We start from the raw sequence: 21,831 nt of genomic DNA on the forward strand, positions 1-21,831 counted from the left end.
AGATGACATTGTGGTCTGTAGTGAGATTAGGGGGCAGGTTGGGGAGACCCTGGGTAGTGGGGTTATGTTGTAGAGCTGGGAGGAATGATGGCCAGCAGGACTAAGTAAGAATACATGTATGTGAATGGGGTGGGGGATAGAGGAATGGTGACAATGCAGGGTGTACAGTTTGTAAGGTGGATAGGTCTAACTACTTGGGAACAACAGTTCAGAGTCATGGGCAGTGTGGCGGAGAGTTGTATGAGAGAGTATAGGCAGGTTGTGTGTGGTGGGGAGAGGAGTCAGTAGTTATTTGTGACAGACAAGTACCATTAAGAGTGATATTTAAAGTCTACAAGAGGGTAGTGTGACTGGCTACATTATATTGTTTGCAGAAAGTGGGATTGTACAGACAAGCAGGATTCAGGGCTGGACACAGCAAAATGTGGGATGTTCACATTTGCACTGTGTGTGACAGGGAGATAGGATTAGGGACATGTGTATTAGTGGGTCAGCCCAGGTTTGATGGCTTGGGGCCAATGCCAGACAGTGGCATGCTTGGTTTGGACATGTGCTGAGGGAGTATGTTGAGTATATCTTGCAACAGATGAGGCTGCCAGGTTACAGGGACAGCAGACAGCCTGCAAAAGGTGTATGCATGTGGTGATGGCAGACATGCATGTGTATGGTGTGTGAGAACAAGATGCAGAGAACTGGATGCCATGGGTGGAGATGATCTACTGTGGGGACCCCAAACAGCAATGGCCAAATAAAAGGGAAGGAGATGTCATAATGTCATTGTTTGCAGGTTGCCAATTATTTGCAAGACATGAAACGTCTTTGAATAAATGACTACAAATATGGTCAATGTGTGTATAACAATGGACAGTTAAATGGGATGAGCTCAGTATATCACTTGCAGTCCAACACACACAGCTTTGACATTATTCCACTATGCAAATACCCTGTATAGCTCCATGACATTTCTGAGACAAACATGCATAACATAGTTGTATTCACAATTCATATCTGGATATATGTATGACATCCTGGGCCTGAGCCGTATTCTATGTCACTGCAGATGGACAGAGATGCTATGACCATAGGTTCTGCTCAGCAATATGTCTGTACAGCAAGTCTTGTTGGGACATGTATATTAAACTTCCTATTTCCCATTATTACATACTCCCTACTGCAGTCCATTACATGCATACTTGTTTGACATACCTTTTTTTCCTGTTGATGTATGATGTTTTTTTTTTTTTGTTTCTCTTGTCTGTTTCTCTCTCTCTATCTCTGGGATGTAGGTTGGACATCTGTTTTGCAGAGGCAGCAGCTTGCCCTTTGTAGGTAGTGGTCAGGATCAGCTGATGGCCTGTGCATGAATTGGAGTTCCACACTTGCTAATTCCATGTGGAACAGCTGTGGTATTATTCCTGTAGCCAATAGCTTGGAAACACAGTCCTATAACTGTGTACCTCATGTAGGCGTCGGCCTGTTTTTTGCCTGTGAAGTAGTTTTCATGCATGTGTGTTACACACAGCATCACAGAGGGTTGTTCTACTAACAATGTACGACAGAGACTGTGAAGACAGCCCAACTCACCAGGGACAATTGTTCTAGACACAGGTTCAGACCATGAGTATTGCTGTTATACAATTGAAGTACTGCTGGTTTGACAGGGTTTGTGTGGATATGGCTGCTCTGCATGATTTGCAGTCTTGAGAGGATTATGTGGTTGACATAGCTCAGACTGCCCAGAGTTTGTACTCTTATTATCAGTTTGTTACTCACACATTTATTGAATTTGGAAGGTCAGTAGCATGCTCTGTAGGATAAAAGTCAATAAATGGTAACATCCATGTGTGTTTCTGACTTCATATTGCTCAGAACAGATAAGTTACAATAAACCCTGTTACACCAGCTACTTTCTTAGTTTATAACAACAATATCTCCATCCTGGACCTGTGTTTAGGCCTCGTCCATGAGTATATCAAACTTTGTCCATATATCATGCAGTCAGAGGCATAGAGATATGGTATATCATTACTTAGTGACATAATTCGTAATATCATCCCAGTTAGGTATCAAACTGCCAGACATTTTATGTGTAAGAGGCCTTATATATGATGACAAGGCCTGGACATTCTTTGGGAGTGAGTACAATTGGGAGGTCTTTGTATTTCTGACTATTGTTGACAGACTGTCAGGCTTGTGTAGCAGTGTATTGTGAATATGTTATTTCTTGGGGGGGGGGTAGATGTACGTGTTATGGTTCCTTTTCTATCTGCCTTTGCATGCGGATCCAGTTTCAGGTGCTCTATCAAGTGTTACATTTTTGTAGGGTAAGACTGTGACATGCCCCATAACACAGTCAGGCCTCATACTACACTGTGTATTGGGCCATTATATGTAGGGGTAGTGTGTGAGTGTCAAATATGCTGACAGTTTGGTTCACACATTCCTTATACTGTATGCACTTACACACTGGTGTCTGTTTCTCAGTGCTGTTACATCCCTGGAGTGCCTGGTATATTTGTGATTACATGTGTATTCTCCAAAAGCAAGATTGCTTTTTTGTTGTGTCAGTCTGCCTGTAGTTTGTATATTGCTTGGTGACATGGCTAGCAGCTCTGTGCATTTTCCCTAATATGATGTTATGTCCAGATATTTGGCAGATGTGTAGTGTTGCCTGGCCCCCATATGCATTGTGTATGTCTGACACATCAGTGGAGGGATGTGAAAAGTTACATGACTAACTCTTGGGAAGTCACTGGGTTTTGGACTTGTGTTATTCCACTCAATAGATGTTGGAACAGACAGAAGGGTGTTACTGCATCACATCTACACCAGTATGTCAGATATGTCCACATTTTCATGGCTCCCCCCTCCCCTTTGTCAGGCTTGGTTATGCTTTCTTGCAGTAAGCTGTTCTGAGCATACCTGTTACCAGCCAGATTGTTCCAGACTATCCACGTTTATTGCCCATATTTGTGGTTTGTTGCACAGTATCGTTTTATTCCTTCCTGTGGTAAATCACTGTGATCATGTGGGAATTTTGTCAATATATGATGACATACACTACAGTTTCAAAACTAACGTCCTTCTGAACATGTGTGCTGACAACACCCTGGTTCCTGTATCAACATTCTACATTTATACATGCAGGATGTACATTGTGTCTTTAATGTCGGTCCATTGCCCCCCCATTTTGTAGCCTTTGTCCAGATCTCTTGACTTAGGGGTGGGGAGGTATGGTGCTGGGTATAACTGCAGTACATGTTATACATAGATGTATACATATATGTATTTCATATGTGTGTGTGTGTGTGTGTGTGTATGTGTATATATATATATATATATATATATATATATATATATATATATATATATATATATATATAAGTGTGTGTGTGATATAGTTAAGAAAAAAACACCTTATATTGCAGCTCTGATGGAGTAGTGCCACATTGCTTTGACTATGGTGTACAAAGTTCTGGGTTCAAGACTGGGCTGGGCTGACTACTTTGTTGCTGGGCAGAACAAAAGATGTTGGATGCAGAGTAATTAAGCCACCTTTAAGCAGTTGTAAGCAGATTTATGCAGCGGTAAGCGATGCTAACTTCCAGTTAAATATGCTTACAGACAATAAGCCTTAAAAGTGCTTAATCTGTGTAGGCATTGCTTAGCGGCATGCAAACAGGCTTAATCCCACTTACTGCTGCTTAAAAGAACTTACTCCCGCTTACCCCCCCGTGCTAATTTCTTTAAAAGAAAAGAAAAAAGGGGTAATAGGAAAGTGGTGAAAAAAGGGGGCACTCAGAGGAAAAGACAATAGGGAAAGTAGATAGGAATGTGCACGATGGGTGTAGGGAATATCCATAGCTGTCCATTTCTTCTACAGCAACAGCTGTGCATATATACTGAATTTTGAGGTAGATTTGGACACTCAAACCCCTGAGAGAGGGGTGAAGACAACAATAATGTGTTGTGAAGCCAATTAGACCAGATTACATGTGTCCAGTTGACGTCTGTGCGAAATGGACAGCTATGTATTGGACAATTTTTTTTTTGGCAACAGATTTCCCTTTTTTTTAAGGTGCGAGTGGAATGTTGGGGAAGGACAGTAGGTATATTTGGGGAGGTAGGTTGGGTTGGAAGACAGACTAGACAGCATACAGGAGTGGTATATGACACTTGGAGGTAAACGCCTTGGACGGAGAGGGGTGTTTGGAAATCAGAAGTCCATGAGCCCCCAAATGGAAACAGTGGGACTGAGGTCCCCACCCATGGGCAATCACCACTGTACCTTCACGGCCCCGAAGGTGGCTGTGCTGGGGGCTGAGCAGGAGGGGCATGCTGACCATCTAATTGCACCATGTGGCCCTTAAGCTTGCGTAGTAGATCTCCAAACTCCCTTTGGAGCTCCCTATGTACAAATACCCAGACCTGGCTTTGGGTGACAGTATCCTGTCTGCACCCATTCCGGGGGGGGGATGAGCCCCTTCTCCTGAGTTGGTTCACCCGAATGTGGTGCAGGACCAGTGGATGAGGAGGTCCCGGGGTGGGTCCCAGATGTGCTGGGGCCTGGTGCCATGGCCAGATGAGGTGGGAGAGGTGGGTCTGCTGGGACCACCCTTCCCAAACATGCTATGTTGTTGCAGTTTTAGAACATATTTGGGTTAGTAATAGTCAACACAATCCAGGATTAGTTCTAACAACATGCATGGATATTCCCATTAACCCAAAACACCAGATTTGGAACACATGCATATATGGAACCACAGCGGCCATTACAACAGCATGCAAGTTACATTGATAGCAACAGGCCACCAATGATAGTATTTCAACATGGAAAATTAATAGAAACACATTTCAATATTTGTTGAACAATGGGACATATATCCCAACAGTAGGTTTGGTGTAAACATACCCATTGATTTGTGTGTTTGTATTATTGTTGCTGATATGGTGGGGGGGGAGATGTCAATTAACAACTTATATATTCTTGCAGTACTCACAACCTTAATGATCATTGCTTTAATTATTTAGTGACTACAATCCTGAGATCATCCCACTGATTTGCCAGGAAAAAAGAGGAACAGGGCAAAATATGAGCCAAATAGCTGGACATTCTGTACAGTTGAGAGGCATGATTATGCATACAGCTTACTACCACTCCCAGGATTCAAACCATGGCTGTGTCTACAGAAAATATGACAATTTCGGTTTTATCAGAGTGAGCTATTTAGACACCACTGTCTATTCTTTCACTGTTTTCCATCTAAGTATCTCTTGGTTGTACAATCTGACCTTGTAATTACAACAGTCTTAATACAGACATTCCTAGACATATTTTTATGTAGCACAGTGTGAGAAACAGTGTCTGACACAACAGTACTATTTTGATATCAGATGTTGGTGAATGCTACATGTCAGGCCATACAATACCAGAGTAAACACTACCAGTCCAGGATTTAAAACTTTATTGCCAGGCAGTTACAGTTTTCTTATCTGAAAGACCTGTGGGGGGAATGTTTGTTAACACTACCTGACTGTTTCTACACATATTCCCAGATTCCTTGTTAATGTTATGCAAATACCTCTCAGTCTCTTAATGCACACACTATGGACAAAGCTTGGCAACATGGGGGTACAAATAGGGACATCTTTTGAATATTGTTCTTATAAACTTAGAGAGTTGCTAGAGTAACAGGATTTGTTTTAATATTACATTTTCTGAAGGATTTGAAGTCTGAAAATAAAATGTATGTCATTATTTAGTGACTACAATTCTGAGCTCATCCCAGTGATTTGCCAGAGAGACAGAGGAACAGGCCAGAAATATGAACCAATTATCTTGACATTCTGTGAAAATCTGCACAGTTGAGAGGTATCCTATGCATACAGCTTACTACCACTCCCAGGATTCGAACCATGCTTGTGTGTGCTAAAAATGCAACAATTGGAATTTCATCAGAATGAGCTATTTAGAAACTGCTGTCTATTCCTTCAGTGTTTTCTGTCTAAGTCTCTCTCGGTTGTACAATCTGACCTTGTACTTACAACAGTCTTATACAGACATTCCTAGACATCTTTTTTATGTAGCACACTGTGGGCAACAGTGGTTTACACAACGTTACTATTCAGAAAATGCAACACTAAATGCCATACAATACCAGAGTAAACACAACCAGTCCAGGATTTAGAACTTTATTGCCAGGCAGTTGCGGTTTTAATGAAATATCACCTATATGGGACTATTACTATCATATTGTCTGGTTTATTCACTACAACCCATACACAGTTTTATACTGCCATGTGACTTTCTACTACTTTATATTTATTTGGTATAACTACTACAATCAGGATTGTTATTCACCAGCCTCGCAATGCAGCCTTTGCAACCTAGCGGCATGGGCTTCCTGATTCATAGCCTGCTCAGCTGCAGCTGTAAAGGAAATAGAGAAATATTTAGGCATACTGTCCATCACATACACAGGCTGGACTTTAGTAAACAATTATTGGTATGAATACTTACACACTGCTGGGACATCACCCCTCTGACCTTGCTTCTGGAACCCACTCATCCAAGAGATCCCTCTTCCTCCGCTTGACGTTGGCATAGTGGTGTCGGACCTGCTCACCAGTCTGAGGGATATCAGTGGCACTGGTGAGATCACGGGCGAGATGGTCCCAGGCTTCCACTTTATATTGAGAGCCCTGGTACTGGCCCTGCAGCAGTCTCTTATCATGTTTTTTTTTACCAGGTGTCCTACCATAACCTTGGACTCCTGTATGCCTCAACGCTGTGCCCAGAAGCACATGCCCTCACCAACACCTGCCATACTGCCTACAGTGGGAAGCAGTGGCAGTTATGAGCTGTATTCCTGACTGCGGGGTTTAAATATGGGCAATTTCTCACCCTTTGCCATGATTGGATGGTTTTGAATATGCTAAGCTAAGCTACGGGCAAACCTGCTTAGGTAAGGTTGGCAGTGCTTGAAGGGGCAGGTTCAGCACTGCTTACCAAAGGGCAAATCCACTTAGCTGGGTTACTCATTGCTTAACAGTCATATTTACACAATGCTTACACCTGGTAAGCAGAGTTGTGCAATGCTTAGCATTGCTTATTTTCTATTTTATAGACTGCTGTATGGGACTGATTCATCATTCATTACATATTGTACATTTGTTTACTGTCCCTAACATCCCCCAATGTGCTTTCATTATATTTATTCATGTGTGGCTATACTGTATGGGGCACTTGTGTTTGTATGGAGGTTTCACAACTTTATTAAGCTGGCAGCTCAAATCTGGACCTACTACAGTACTCTGGGTAACAAATATATGTTATTTAGTAGCTAATTATAAAAAAAAATGTTTATGTATTTTCACATGTAAACTGCAAATTGGATCGAACTGCTGCTTGCAAAGCATACGCTCTAACCACTACACTATTGCAGCATTGCTTATGTTAAATATCTCTTGTTATTTTACTTCTTGTGCTGTTTAAGCTGGACTAAGCATAGCTAAGCAACGGGCCCACCCACGCAGCTACATTTAAACTTTATCGCATTTATTAAAAAAAAAATATTTGCTGTGTTTTATTATTTTTACCCTTCAGAATATCACTGCTAATGCTGAACCTGTTAGTCTATCAACTTTCTGCTTTGTAGGACTATTGTCCCATATGGTTTTGTCCACATTCCTTACTCTGACGGGTTGGGAGGTGTGTGCTATGTGCTTATGCTACATCTCTTATTCTTTCAGCTTTTGCCTTGGTAAGGACGATTGTCCCTTATGGCTTTGACAAGATTTCTTACTCTGACAGGTTGGGTGTATTACGAGCCATAGCTCTCAACCAATTAGAGACAAATCTCAACAGAATCTGGGACAAATCCTCAAATAATCCGGGACAATCAGGGACATTTTTAAAATATTTGTACTATTAACTTGAAACATTTGCAGAATAAGAGAATGTGGATTAATATAGATTTTCTGACATAAAACGTCTATAACTCTGAATTACTATATTTATTAAGGGCAATTCACAACCTTTTCTTCAGCAGTCACCAGTTTTAAGAGGGATTAAGATGGACAGACCTAAAATCTGTGTCTACATCATGGATATCCCTGAAGATCAAGGGCAGTTGAAAGGTCAGTTATGAACATTCTTGCTGATTTTATATTAAATTCTGGTGTGCAGGAGCTGTGTGTATTGTGAGAGCTTTGCTCTCAGACATACCCGCTGCACTCATACATAGATCTGTGTCCATTTAACAGCACGGCACCGCGCCTTCATGAATATGCCTGATGTGTTGCCATGTTGCACAGGAATGATCCCTTTTGTGCAGGATTAAGCTATTCCTGCATGGAAGTTAGCTGAATCCCAGGGTATGTTACATAGGCTTTGTACCTTACTTTACTGCAGTAAGGAGAATTTGTTTAGCATCATTGCCTGTCACATACTGGTTTCATTTATGGCAAAATAAATCGGGCTGAAGTGTGGCTGTGCCATTGTCCTGTTGAAACCTTCTGCTTTTCTAATCAGCAGGATTAATATGTGGCAGGGTGGCAAGCATTTTTAAAGGGAACTGCTATACTTTGTTTCTGTGAAACAGATAAGAAATTAACAGTTTGCCTTGTTTATGACTATTTCAGTGTTCCCGCTATTCCAGAAATAATACATCTTGTTTTTTTTCTGATTGTCTAAACTAACAGGGTGGGGTGGTGTCTTTATTAGTTATATAGCAACAAACATGGTTTCACTGATGCATGAGTATGAGTGACACAAGCACCACTCATGCAAAAAATAAATAAATAAAGACCATCTCTTTTAGCTAAACATTTAATGGTGTTTTTTTTTTCAAGTGTAATAACTAGTTTTGGTTTTCCACAATTTCTAGCAAATTTTGCTTATGCTTTCACATTCACAATGTCTGGAGCAGATCGTCCAGATATGCATGGTCCTATCTTAGATTTAGTTGGGTTTAAAACTATTAGAAATTACTGTTAAAATGAGAAGGTGATGGTGCATTGATGTTACTGCCTATCATGTTAGACTTAAGTTGTTCAGTATTTGCTGTGGACCCAGTTCATAGTTTATAAAAGTTAAGCCTAGCTTCCCTGGAGAGTTCCAGGCCTGCTTTGGGGAAGGTCCCACCAGTTTTAAAAATATTAGGTGCTTAAATCTTAATGATGTGGTATTGTTTTTGAGGATGATCAGACTAAATGCAGAAGCATAACAATTAGTGAATATGCACTTTTGTTACCAATCAAAAGAAAAGAAAATATGATGCACTAATACAAGTACTGATCATTTCAAATTTGTGTTATCACAGTGCGGTAAATGTTTATTCTGTATGGGGCGACCCACATTGCTTTAATGATATCTATGGGAGGCTCAAGCACTTTCCTCTGGCTTAAGGGAGGCTCAGTATGATAGAGAAATGGAATCTACTCCACTATGGTCTACGGGTGGTGCAATGGTGCAGCGATTAAGGTTGTTGCCTCACAGCAAGAGGTTCTCCAGTTCGATTCTTGACTGGCATGCCTTCTGTGCATAGTCTGCATGTCCTCCCTGCATTCACATAGGTTTCCTCTGGGTACTCCAGTGTTCTCCCACATTCCAAATGCATGTGTCTGGAGCATTTCTCCCTGCACCACTGCTGAAAATAGGCTCTCTTCTCATTGGACTTTCCCGGTCCACAAATGTTAAATAAATAAAGTCACTTTTCATTATGTTAATCCAGGCTGCCATTCCCACTTTTATTTCTACATTGTATTATCTTCTGGGCATTCCAACTACTTGTATTCAATCTTCTTCTTTCAGCTTTTCCCAGTTAGGAGTCACCACAGTGGATCACCTGTCTGCTTATGATTGGCAATGGAGTTTTACAGTGTCAAGTTGCCAGCTCAGCACCCAACCTTCCACGGAAGGCACAGACATGCATGCACTCACACCTAGGGCCAATTTCAAGTGTCCAATACACTTACAGCATGTCTTTGTGATGTGGGAGGAAACAGGAGCACCCGGAGAAAACCCACACAACCACAGGGAGGACATGCAGACTCCACACAGAAGGCACCCCAGCCGAGGATCAAACTGGAGAACCTCTTGCTGTGAGGTGACAACACCAACAGCTGCACCACCGTGGCCGCCCAACTACTTGTATTTAATATTAGGGACAAAAGTTCAACCGACAGGTATATTTATGAATGTGAGAGCATAAATATACTAAGTTAAACCATAATCTACTAGGCTATCCATCACTCTGGGTTGCACAAACTTCCGACCACGATTGAGATTACTGCTTATGATACAGTTAGCTGTTGATGATATTTTTGTGTTAAATTGGGAGCAATATTGGACTACTTGTATTCAATTCTTAAATGCTGGGAGAAACTCTAATTGCTATCAGTAGGCAAATAAGACAATTACTATAATGGGGCAAATTATGGACTGCATCATAATAACTGGGGTAGTAGAATGGAAACAGGAGGGAGGGAGGCACCCTTCATGGTTTCCTGGATGTCAGATGTTCAGATTTTGCTCTTATTTCGGCCTGTCTAAGATTATAGTGCCAATGAGGCTCACATTGTGATATGGGTGCTTTCTATACAAGATGAAGAGGAAAACTAAAAATTGGTGGCTTGAACATAAGGCTTGACTGTCCAGAGGCACGAGGGGCAAAAAGCAGTTAGAGCAAATGCTTTTACTCAGCTTTTTGTACAATTCAAGGACAGTTAATTCCTTCAGTTTTACAGAATGAAACACAAGACTTGCTTTCTAGCCTTAAAGTATAACTTTTAAAAAAGATAACTATGTATATTCTACAATCACACATGGTCAAAAATAGGAAAATAACATAGATATTGAATTTATAAAACAAAAGGCAAACACACCTCAGTTTGCATATTTTCCTATTCTGTCTTTGTCTATAATTTTCAGAAAGTAGTAATTCCCCAGGGAAAATGAAGAAACTGGCTAAAAATACACTATCTCATGCATGCACCATTGATCTATTTATGAAATATCCCCAACCTGTTACATAGTGTTAGCTGCAAGCTATTGATCTCTGTAGCTACTCCAATTAAGATTTCTGCCTTTATTCTATGTCTTCACATATTTATGTCTTTATTGTGGCTTGCCTTATCACTCTGGAGCTAGCTTTTGTTTCCACTCCAAACCAAGTTTCTGGCTATACTGAAGGCATAATGTCCTTGCAACCACCCAGCAATGTTCAGGTGTGAGTCAGCAAGTAAATGCAGTCTGTTTGCAAGTGTGCACTCCGTCATGTGTGTTCATTGAAGGTGCATAACAGAGTATAGCAATAACCCATGCCTGGGTGTGGGTAATGCTAAATTTACCCACGGTTGGCGTGGTTTGGTCCCGAGGGCGAAGCCCGAGGTACCAAACAAAGCCAACCGTGGGTAATTTAGCATTACCCACACCCAGAAGTGGGTTACTGCTATTATACCATGACATTATTTAAGAAAAGAAACTGTTACTTTTCTTAAATAATGGCATAGTATAATGCCTGTTTACTGCCCTTCCGCAGATGTCTGGCATCTGCGGCAGTTCTGATGTACTGCGCCTGCGCAGTACATCAGAACTGTGGCAAAAGCAACGGAGAAAGCAAGATCTCCGTTGCTTTTTATGTCTCGCTATGTTAAATGAGTTTAACATAGCGAGACAGTTTTAAAATAAGCAATGGACATCTCCGTTGCTTATTTTAAACTGTCTCGCTATGTTAAACTCATTTAACATAGCGAGACTAAAAAGCAACGGAGATCTTGCTTTCTCCGTTGCTTTTTAAAAGCTGTCTCGCCATGTTAAACCCATTTAACATAGTGAGACAGTGTTTAAAACGAAGTTATACTAATGGAAAAAAGTCCGGGCGACCGGACCTTTTTCCATTAGTATAACTCGATTTACAACGGGCATGCTGGCCAATCAGCGTGCATGTTTTGGGGGGGTCATGGTATAATACTCAATAACCAATAAGTAGCATAAAACTTTTCTTATCTCTAGTGGTACACTGATGGTTTAGAAGTAATTCTCTGTTCTCTTTTCCTGGCATAGCTGGCTGGATTCAGCTGCTGATTCCTTGCAGTTAGTAAGTATGAGAGCTCCATCCATACATTAGAGCCATGATGAGTATACAGTACTTTTACTGACCTTGAATCATTAAATATTGGTTGTGAAAAGTTATGGAGAAAATGGCATATTCTGCCATGTTTGCTTTACTAATGCATTATGGATGCAACAAGAGAATGTGTACATTCACGCACCCATAAAATAATTATAAAAAATCACACAGAGAGGTGGATAATAAGTACACTTTATAAACCACATGGTTTTTCTTTTCAGGAGTTGTAAATATTTGCACATTAATAGCAATACCTGCAAGAATATATCACTGAAAGCTGTCCTGATTTGGTATGCATACACAATGAAATCATCAGTCATTGTTACATCTTTATGGAAGTGATGAAAAGCATAACGTGTGTGCATTAATTATAATTATACCATGACCCCCCCAAAACGTGCACGCTGATTGGCCAGCGTGCCCGTTGTAAATCGAGTTATACTAATGGAAAAAGGTCCGGTCGCCCAGACTTTTTTCCATTAGTATAACTCGTTTTTTTAAAACACTGTCTCACTATGTTAAATGGGTTTAACATAGCGAGACAGCTTTAAAATAAGCAACGGAGATCTCCGTTGCTTATTTTAAAGCTGTCTCGCTATGTTAAACCCATTTAACATAGCGAGACAGTGTTTTAAAACAACGGAGAAAGCAAGATCTCCGTTGCTTTTTTGAGTCTCGCTATGTTAAATGAGTTTAACATAGCGAGACAGTTTTAAAATAAGCAACGGAGATGTCCGCTGCTTATTTTAACACTGTCTCGCTATGTTAAACTCATTTAACATAGCGAGACATAAAAAGCAACGGAGATCTTGCTTTCTCGTTGCTTTGCACAGCTCTGATGTACTGCGCAGGCGTGCAGTACATCAGAACTGCCGGATGCCAGACATCTGCGGAAGGGCAGTAAACAGGCATTATACTATGCCATTATTTAAGAAAAGTAACAGTTTCTTTTCTTAAATAATGTCATATATAATAACTCCACTTCTGGGTGTGGGTAATGCTAATTACCACGGTTGGCTTTGTTTGGTCCTCGGGCTCGGGACCAAACCACGCCAACCGTGGGTAAATTTAGCATTACCCACACCCAGGCGTGGGTTATTGCTATAAAAACTGAGTACGATAGTAAAGTGATAGGGGTATGCAAGTAGTTAGTCTTAGACAAAAATGGCAGCAAAAGAAGCAGGTAACAGAAATGCATCCAGAGATACATTTCTTTGTTTGAGGAAGAAGTTAATATTAACCATGTTCAGACTTTGAAACTAATCTTAAAAATAGTAGGCTATGCTTTATGTAGAAAGGAGGCATCTGCAAGCTGAAATAATTTGGTATGTGTGCGCAGTGAAACCATCACTGTGGGATATCAGGACTTGAGTTATTGAAGAGAGTTTGCAAAGAGTTGTCACACACAAAATATTCTGCATATGTACATTAGTAATGTAAAAATGGAATATGACAATATCATGTTGGGAGTTTATGCAGTCAGTGAGTGCCTTGTTATGCTGTGTGCCTAACTGCAAAGTCAGTAAAACATGGCAAGTATGTTGAAAACATCTAGAGATATAACATTCTGTTTGGTAAAGCAGTTATGAATATTAGAAATTACATATTATCTACCTGAATATCATAAAGTCTGTATCACCTACAATTAAATAAATGCTGTCATTTGATACACGCTACTAAGGCACACAATTCTACTGTGATGCTTGTCATCTAGCACGCACAGTTTTGTAGATCAATATTATTAAATATGAAATATTATGTGCATAATTTCCATATTGTGCCCAATGTCTGAAAACAGTAGAATTCTAGCAAGAATTTTCTTATGTCACTGGAATGTTTTTAAAGAGATGAACAACTTTGCTGATAATAGCATGAGTTTATTTTGCACTGTTGCAGAGCTGTAGCTATTTATTTGGCCATAGAACTAGTACATTCTTTACTAAAAATAATGTATGGTTTCATAAACTGGCAGTATAAAATCAACATCATAAGATGCATTTTATGGAAAACGTGTAGGTCTATGATTATAAAAGAAATGTGTTTTTTTCGAACGCACATTGCTTTGGAGCTATTACAAATCATATGAACTACATTTACAAAATGATTTCTGAAGAAAGTCTCCAGAAGCAAGTAGATTTCTGGTATCATAAATTTCAGAAAGCATGGGACTTTACTAGTTTATTGCTGTGCAGGACTCAATGAATAAAATAAAATGCTAATTCTCAGCTCTTCTGAAACACAGAGTTTATCTTTCTCTATCCCAAAACTCCAAGATACCATATTCAAAGTGAAAGAGCACAGCAATAAACAAGACTAAAAAATATAAGAATGCCATATATAAGCCAAAAGTCAGAAATGCTCACAAAATAATCTTTTCCGTCAGCTTTCAAAATAATGTTCTGATATTCTCAATAAGATTTATCTTTAGGTCAGATCTTTAATGTTAATGATATTTTCTGAGAATCTCAATCTGCCATCTTTGTTTCCTTATATTTAAGCTGTGCCAATAACTGATCCCTATCATAAACAGTTCCCAGAACCAAATAAGGTAACCATAACTTGGTTCAAGCTTTTTATATCATCAGCATCAGCCCCCTTTTTCTCATTTTTTTCTACATGGGTTGGAGTATCGTGTTAATTGTCACAATCTCTCTCGATTCAGTGCCACACTCTTGCCTTCTTCAACACTCATGCCTGACTGTCACAGATCTTCTTTCACACAATCCATCCATCTCTTTGCTGGACATCCTCACTTCCTCTTTCCTTTTTCCTGTCTGTCCCAAATCTTCCTCACCAGATTGTCTTCTACTTTTCTGTACATGTCCAAACTACCGTAATCTGTTCTCTTTGATCTTTTCTGCAATTGGAGCTACTTTGGCTTCTGCTTTTATATACTTATTTCTTTGTCTGTCCCAGAGTGTGCATCCTACAACCCTTCTCTGGCACTTCATTTCCATCATCTCTAGCTTCTTCAACTGTTCTACCTTTACTGCCCAGGTTTCTGTACCATACAGTAGAACTGGTCACAACACTGTCTTGTACGCCTTACTTTTCAGCTTCTTTGGCATTCTTCTGTCATAGACTACACCTGACACTTTATACCAGTTGGCTGCAGCCCCTCTGAATCTAGTTTTGACCTTTACATTCAGACTTCCCTTCTCCTCAACCACCCCTCCCAGATACTTGAAGCTGTTTACCTGTTCCACTATCTTCCCTTCTACCTCTATTCTCAGCTTCTTCTGATTTTCCCAATTTGCTGATATTACCACCATCTTATCTGTGCTTAGTTTCATCCCACATCCCTTCAGTTTTGTATTCCATTCACCTATCCTTTATTGAAGGTCTAGCTCAGAGTCTCCCTGTAATGCCACATCATCTGCATACAGCAACTTTGTCGATCTGCTCCCTCCGACCTGTTTGCTAATGTAGTCTATCACCAATATGAACAGCAGTGGGCTTCAGAGCTGAACCCAGGTGTACACTCACTCCCAATGGGAACCCCTCTGTGAGGCCAAACACTGTTCATACTTGAGCCATTAGGCACTTGTACATAGCCTGCACTAATCCTACCAATGTTTCTGAGACTTCAAACCACAGCAGTACTGCCCAGATCAGCTTTCTTGACACCTTGTCATATGCTTTCTCCAAGTCTAGAAATGCGCAGTTGGACTCTCTCCTCATCTCTAGATTCTTCTCAAGTGTCTGTCTCACTGCAAACATCAGGTCAATTGTGCTGCATCCTGATATGAATCTGAACTGCTCATCTCCCATCTTACATTCTACTACTCTGTGTATCCATTTATCAATCACCCTCTCTAGAACTTTCATGCAATGTGATAGAAGTTTGATGCTTCTGTACTGCCCAAAGTTGTGGATGTCCACTTTGTTTTTGTACACTGGCACAAGTATGCTTATTCTCCAGTCATCTGGGATACATCTTTCTCTCCGCACTGCTATTAGTACCCTCAGCAGCCATTTCTCCCCTATCTCACACATCGTCTTTATCATATCTGCTGTGACCTTATGTAAGCCTGCTACTTTCCCTGACTTCATTTTCCTTAGTGCTCTTACTTCTTCTAGGGTGGACTCCTTTTTATAGCCATGCACAAATTAAAATGTCAGATATAAAGAAACAACCAGCTAACTAACGAACACTGTTGAAACAAGTAGGCAACAGCATAAATAAGAAAAACAGTAGTACGAAGCACGGCTCCAAACAGCATGTATCATAAAAACATGGCAGACAGCATTTCTGACCATCAAACATATGTTATGTCTTGTAGATATTGAAACATTTATCAAAAATAAGAAAGTGGAAAGAAGACCCTACCAGGCAGAGATCATGCTTACTCTTTCCAGTCACTAACCACAGTAGAAGCACTTTAAAGTAAACAGCTTTAGGTCTGCAAAACATCAGCAATATTTAATTACTCTAACTTGCAAATGATTCATTACATATTTTGTGGGACGGCACAGACAGTCTTACTGGAATGTTTGCATTCAGTACTAGTGCCCTCAGGCCATTGAAAAACTAGGTCATATTAAACTGCAGCAGGAAAAAAGTACAGTTTTGTACCTACCATAAATGTAGATGTTCGAGTGTTCACACTGCTGCAGTCCAGGTTACCCTCCCTCCATCCCCTCTGAACTAGCTGGACTTATCTATGCCTTTCTATCCTATACAACCTTTGGGGTGTATTTGCTGGTAACCGAAGGTATTGTTTTTGTTTTATTTCATATGTATATTTTTGATTAGCAGTATGTATTGCCTACCTACTTGGGGGCAGCTGACATCTGGGGCAAGAAAAACTGAAGAAAATGGCGTCGGATGCATCTTATATACCCCTGGCGCACTGACGTCAGGGAAGAAGCGACAGCAACCGGCGCTGGACCAAGACTTTGGAACTCTGGCCGACTGCGGGACCGCCTGACGGCAGGATAACCCAAGTGTGATGACTGCAGCAGTGTAACACGATGAACATCTAGAATAGGCCTTTGGTGAAGGCATTAGCTGAATGCCAGTAGAACAGAATTCACATACACATGATTAACTTAACCAGTGGTTGTCAAACTAGGCTGTCACAGTGTAAAGCAATATTTGGTTTGAGATGTATTTATCTGAACTCTGCTTTTCCAATTCTCTTTGTGGTAAATTAAACTTTTTATTCAATGCCTTGAAGAGGATGGCTGTGATCTACTTTGAAGCAGTTTAAGTTTAAAGGCAAGCAGCCTACTGTACTCTTAACTGCATAGTGTTGTGCCAAATGTAATACTTCAGATTCTAAATTGTTTAAGCAATGCTGAGAAAAATATCTGCCAAATAAATGAAAAGTAGCAGAAAAGAATAGCTAGTGATGATGGCTGAGAATGAACAGTAAAGAAGTCATTCTAAAGACATGCTTATGGAGCATTTCTCCCCGGGCCTCCACTGAAAACAGGATGTGTGGAACCTAGTCGGACTTTCCCGGTCAACAAATGATAACAAAAAAAAAAAAATTTTAGTCATTAAAGATTTTTAGACTGTGTGCCATTTCTTATTATTTATTTAAAGTTAAAAAGTTTGTTTCCTAAAAGCTGCTACATAGATTATTTGACAGAAGAAGTTCCTAACAAAAATACTTAGTCATTAACAGGCAGGCTCTAACAGGAGTACAGGTGTGTATGTGTTCACAAATGCACAAGATTGTGTGCATGTGTTCACATGTGGACAAGCGTGTTTGTGTTTGTATGTGTGCTTGCAAGTGTGTGTGTGTTCACACATGCACAATTGTATTTGTGTGTGTGTGCGTGTGTGTGTGTGTGTGTGTGTGTGTGTGTGTGTGTGTGTGTGTGTGTGTGTGTGTATGCATGTGTGTGTTCGCTCATGTGCAATTCTGTTTGTGTGCGTGTGTGTGTGTGTGTGTGTGTGTGTGTGTGTGTGTGTGTGTGTGTGTGTGTATGTGTGTGTGTGACTGCTATATTGCTTGCCAAGCTGACTTGGCACAGTGGACTTATTCTTATTTGACCTTCAAATCATTTATTTTTCAAAGCACTGTTATAAAGTGTTTAAACTTGAAACAGCTGCATATTAGCAGAAGGAAATGTTAAACAATTACAATTCAAGGCACTAGTATTTGGTAAGGCACTACACTTCTACAAGAAATGGTTTAGTTACTGAGTGAGAAAATTATCTGTGTGGAGGCTGCTATCCTATTTATAACAGCACTGTTTTTCACTGGGTGTCTGGTTTCAAACCTCATCCAAAAATATGCTCTAGCTGAGTAGGCAAGCCTCTTCATCGTCTATGGGTAGTTATGCAGAGTGTGTGTGTGTGTGTGTGTGTGTGTGTGTGTGTGTGTGTGTGTGTGTGTGTGTGTGTGTGTGTGCCTTACGTTGATGTAGCCTCCCATACAAAATTAGTCGCTGCCTTATACCATATTGTTAAGTGAGAGGATGCATTTTGGTTCATTGATTACCTTGAATCTAAAGTGGGTACTGGAAAGTAAATGAATAAATGAATATCTGAATTATTCAAAAATCAAAACACAGATCATCCTGAACAGTTTCTCTGAAAAAGCCTGATAAAATAGAGTATTCTGACGCAAATATAATGATGATTTACCAGACTATGGATAGTCCTTAAAATTTCAGATAAGAAAATGAAAACATAAGAAAATTATAATGCAAAAATGGTCAATAATGTATAAGGCAGCAGATGTTAGATAGTATAGCGGGTTAAAAGCAGAAACTGTAAAAAGTATGTCAGAAACTAACAATATAAAAAGACAGTGGTGTTTGAACCTGCAGAAATTGCGATGAAAATGCCCACCTTTAAGTCTTTTCATTGTAAAGGTTAAAACAGTTATGAAATAAAACAAAGTCAAATTATTCTGAAAAAAGCACTTCAGGAAAAAAGCTCTGCCTGTTAGAATAACAGAAATATGCACACATGACAGCAATGTAAGCAGCAAAATACAAAGCTCTGCGTACTGAACAATTAGATTAGTAAGAGCTTGAAAACCACTGTAAATCATTCACAGGAAATGCTAGCTAACGTCTTCATTGTCTAGAAATTCTGGTCCATAATTAAATGATAAAGGAGATTAAAAAAGGTGAGAAAATAAGAAAATCCAGGGGGAATCTGAAAGCAGCATATGGGAGCAGAGCTGGGAAAAACAGATGTAGTGGTGGAGGTGTCTACCTTAACAAGTTTACCTCAAGGTTTGTTAAACAGAATGATACTCTGGAGTTCATCCCCATGCACATCACCTTAGATAGAGACCCTTATCATCTCATAGCAAGCTATAGGTTACCATAGGTTCACAGGTTCATAGAAAGGCTAACAGCCTTAGAACCGTTACAAGCCTAGTCATATTCATCCCAAGTTGTCCCAGCTATTGGTGGTTAGGTGAGTGATGTTTGCAGAGGTAAGGGTCTATTGTAGTTAATACTGACTTCCTCCATCCAGAAGGGACATGGGCACCACCCCAGGTGTAAATCTGCAGTCACCCATCCATTGATCTAGGGTGCATTTCAAGACAGTCAGGGAGGGGCTCTGTTTCACATGAATTAGTAGATTGTTCCAGAGAGGTGGCAGTCTCTGAGAGATGTATCTGTCTCTCCAGCATGATATGTTCATGTCAGAGGCTAGGTTAATATCCTTGGAGTGAGTAACTTTTGTGCAGTTTGATTTATGAATGTGTAACATTTCCATTAGGGCCTGATCAGATACTGTCCTGTAAGCCATGCACATGTCATCCCTTAGCAACCTAAAAGAGACAGAATACAGTGACAGGACTTTTGTTTTGTGAACCCTATAATTTGGTGAGAAACCTCTGTAGCCTCCCCAGTTGTTGCAGGTGTCTGGTGAGGTACATGCAAAAGGCAGTATTGTACTCAATTATTTGTCTTACGAGGGCTGAGTATAATGGAATTATAACATGCTTAGTTCTAAATGTGATGCCTTTACTTATAAGATGTACCACAAAGAATGATTTCCTTTCTGCTGTGGATATACGGTGGTCAAATTAGATTGCTATCAACATGAGTGCCCAGATTACATACCACTGAGTCTTCACTTAGGGGATGCTGTCTATAATGTAATTAGCAGGAGATCAGTATTCCCCAAAGGGAATAATAATGCACTGTTTGCATTTAGCTTTAGTCCGTGGCTTTGGCACCAATCATTGTCTACATTAACCCTGTCTGTAGTATACTAACATCACTGGGGCTCTCAATAATTGCTCCCAATTTGCAATTGTCAACAAACTTGGTCAGCCACGGGCTGTCCAAATTTGCCTGAACTTCTGAGAAATAAATCCCAAACAGCAAATAACCCAGCAAAGAACCCTATGGTGTGCCACTGGTGACTGGTCTTTTGCTAGAGGTGAAGTCACCCACCTTGACAGTATGTGTCCTGTTGGTGAGCCAGTTAGCTACCCAACTGGTAATGTAAGGGTCAATTTCCTATTGGGTGAGTTTCTGTATAATACCTGAGTGAGGAATTGTATCAAATGCTTGGTTAGGTCAAGATAGCCTGTCTTTCCCTCGTCCAGAACCTTGGTGACTTTCTCGAAGAAGTCAGCCATATTTAACAGGCATGATCTACCTTTAACAAACGGTCTATATTATATCCTCGAACGCTTAAAAAAGTGAACGCTGATTGATCGAACTTATTTTCGTGAAACTGCAAAATATTGAAGCAGCAGAAACTCAAATTTTTTCCTAGGGAAAGAATTTGGTTGTCCGTTTCTGTTGCTTCGGTATTTTCAGTGTTATGGTGGAAAGTTACCGGTCGGATTCAGGTAAGTGTGCGATTGTGTGGATGTGAGTGTTAGGGTTATTTAGGTGAGTTAGGGTTAGGGCTCGGGTTCGTGTGTGTGCGATTGAGTGGACATGAGGGTTAGGGCGGATTTAAGTGAGTTAGGGTTAGGAGCCGGGTGAGGTGAGTGTGCGATAGTGACAGACCTTAGGGTTAGGGTTTGGGTTAAGGTAAGTGGGTAGTTAGTGGTGTGTGCATAGTTTAGTGTAGGGTTAGGTATCATATTTTAGGTGTATGTGTGTGGATTTCTGTTTGTTTGGTGTGCTTGTGTTGTGTGTATATGTTTTGGATCAGCGATTTTTTTCCCTGGGATAAAAATCGCTGATCTGACAGTTCGAGATTGTAAGCTTTCACTTAAATTAGGTCGATCAATCAGCATTCGCTTTTTAAGCGTTCAATGATATAATATAGACCCTTAACAAATCTAAACTGGGTTACGTCCAGAGTTTGAAGATTATCTATGCCATTGTTAATTAAGTCCATAAAAATTCTTTCCATGGCCTTGTAGATGAGGCTAGTCAAGCCTATTGGCCTATAATTCCCAGGATCCGTTGATGGTCCCCCCTTTGTGCAGAGGGATTACTGTTGCTGTCCTCCATTCCACCAGAACATAGCCAGTTCACAGGCTGTGGTTAAACAGTAACACAAATGGGTCGGCTAGATCATGTTTCAAGTTGTTTAAAAGGCAACCTGGGATGTTGTTTGGTTCCACTGATGTCATATTTTAGGCCTTGGAGAGTGCCGAGGTGACTTGCTCTCTTGAGATAATAAGCTGAGGAATGGTTGTAGGTATACTTTGGGGAATGACTGGAGGGGACAGGGGGTTGAAGTCGGCTTCAAATCTGTCAGCTAGCAGGTTGGCTATTAGCTCTGGTTGAGTATGGGTGGTGCTATCCA

Source organism: Protopterus annectens, chromosome 1.part1, assembly GCF_019279795.1.
Source record: "Protopterus annectens isolate FY-2018-M chromosome 1.part1, PAN1.0, whole genome shotgun sequence".
Taxonomy (NCBI): Eukaryota; Metazoa; Chordata; order Ceratodontiformes; family Protopteridae; genus Protopterus; species Protopterus annectens.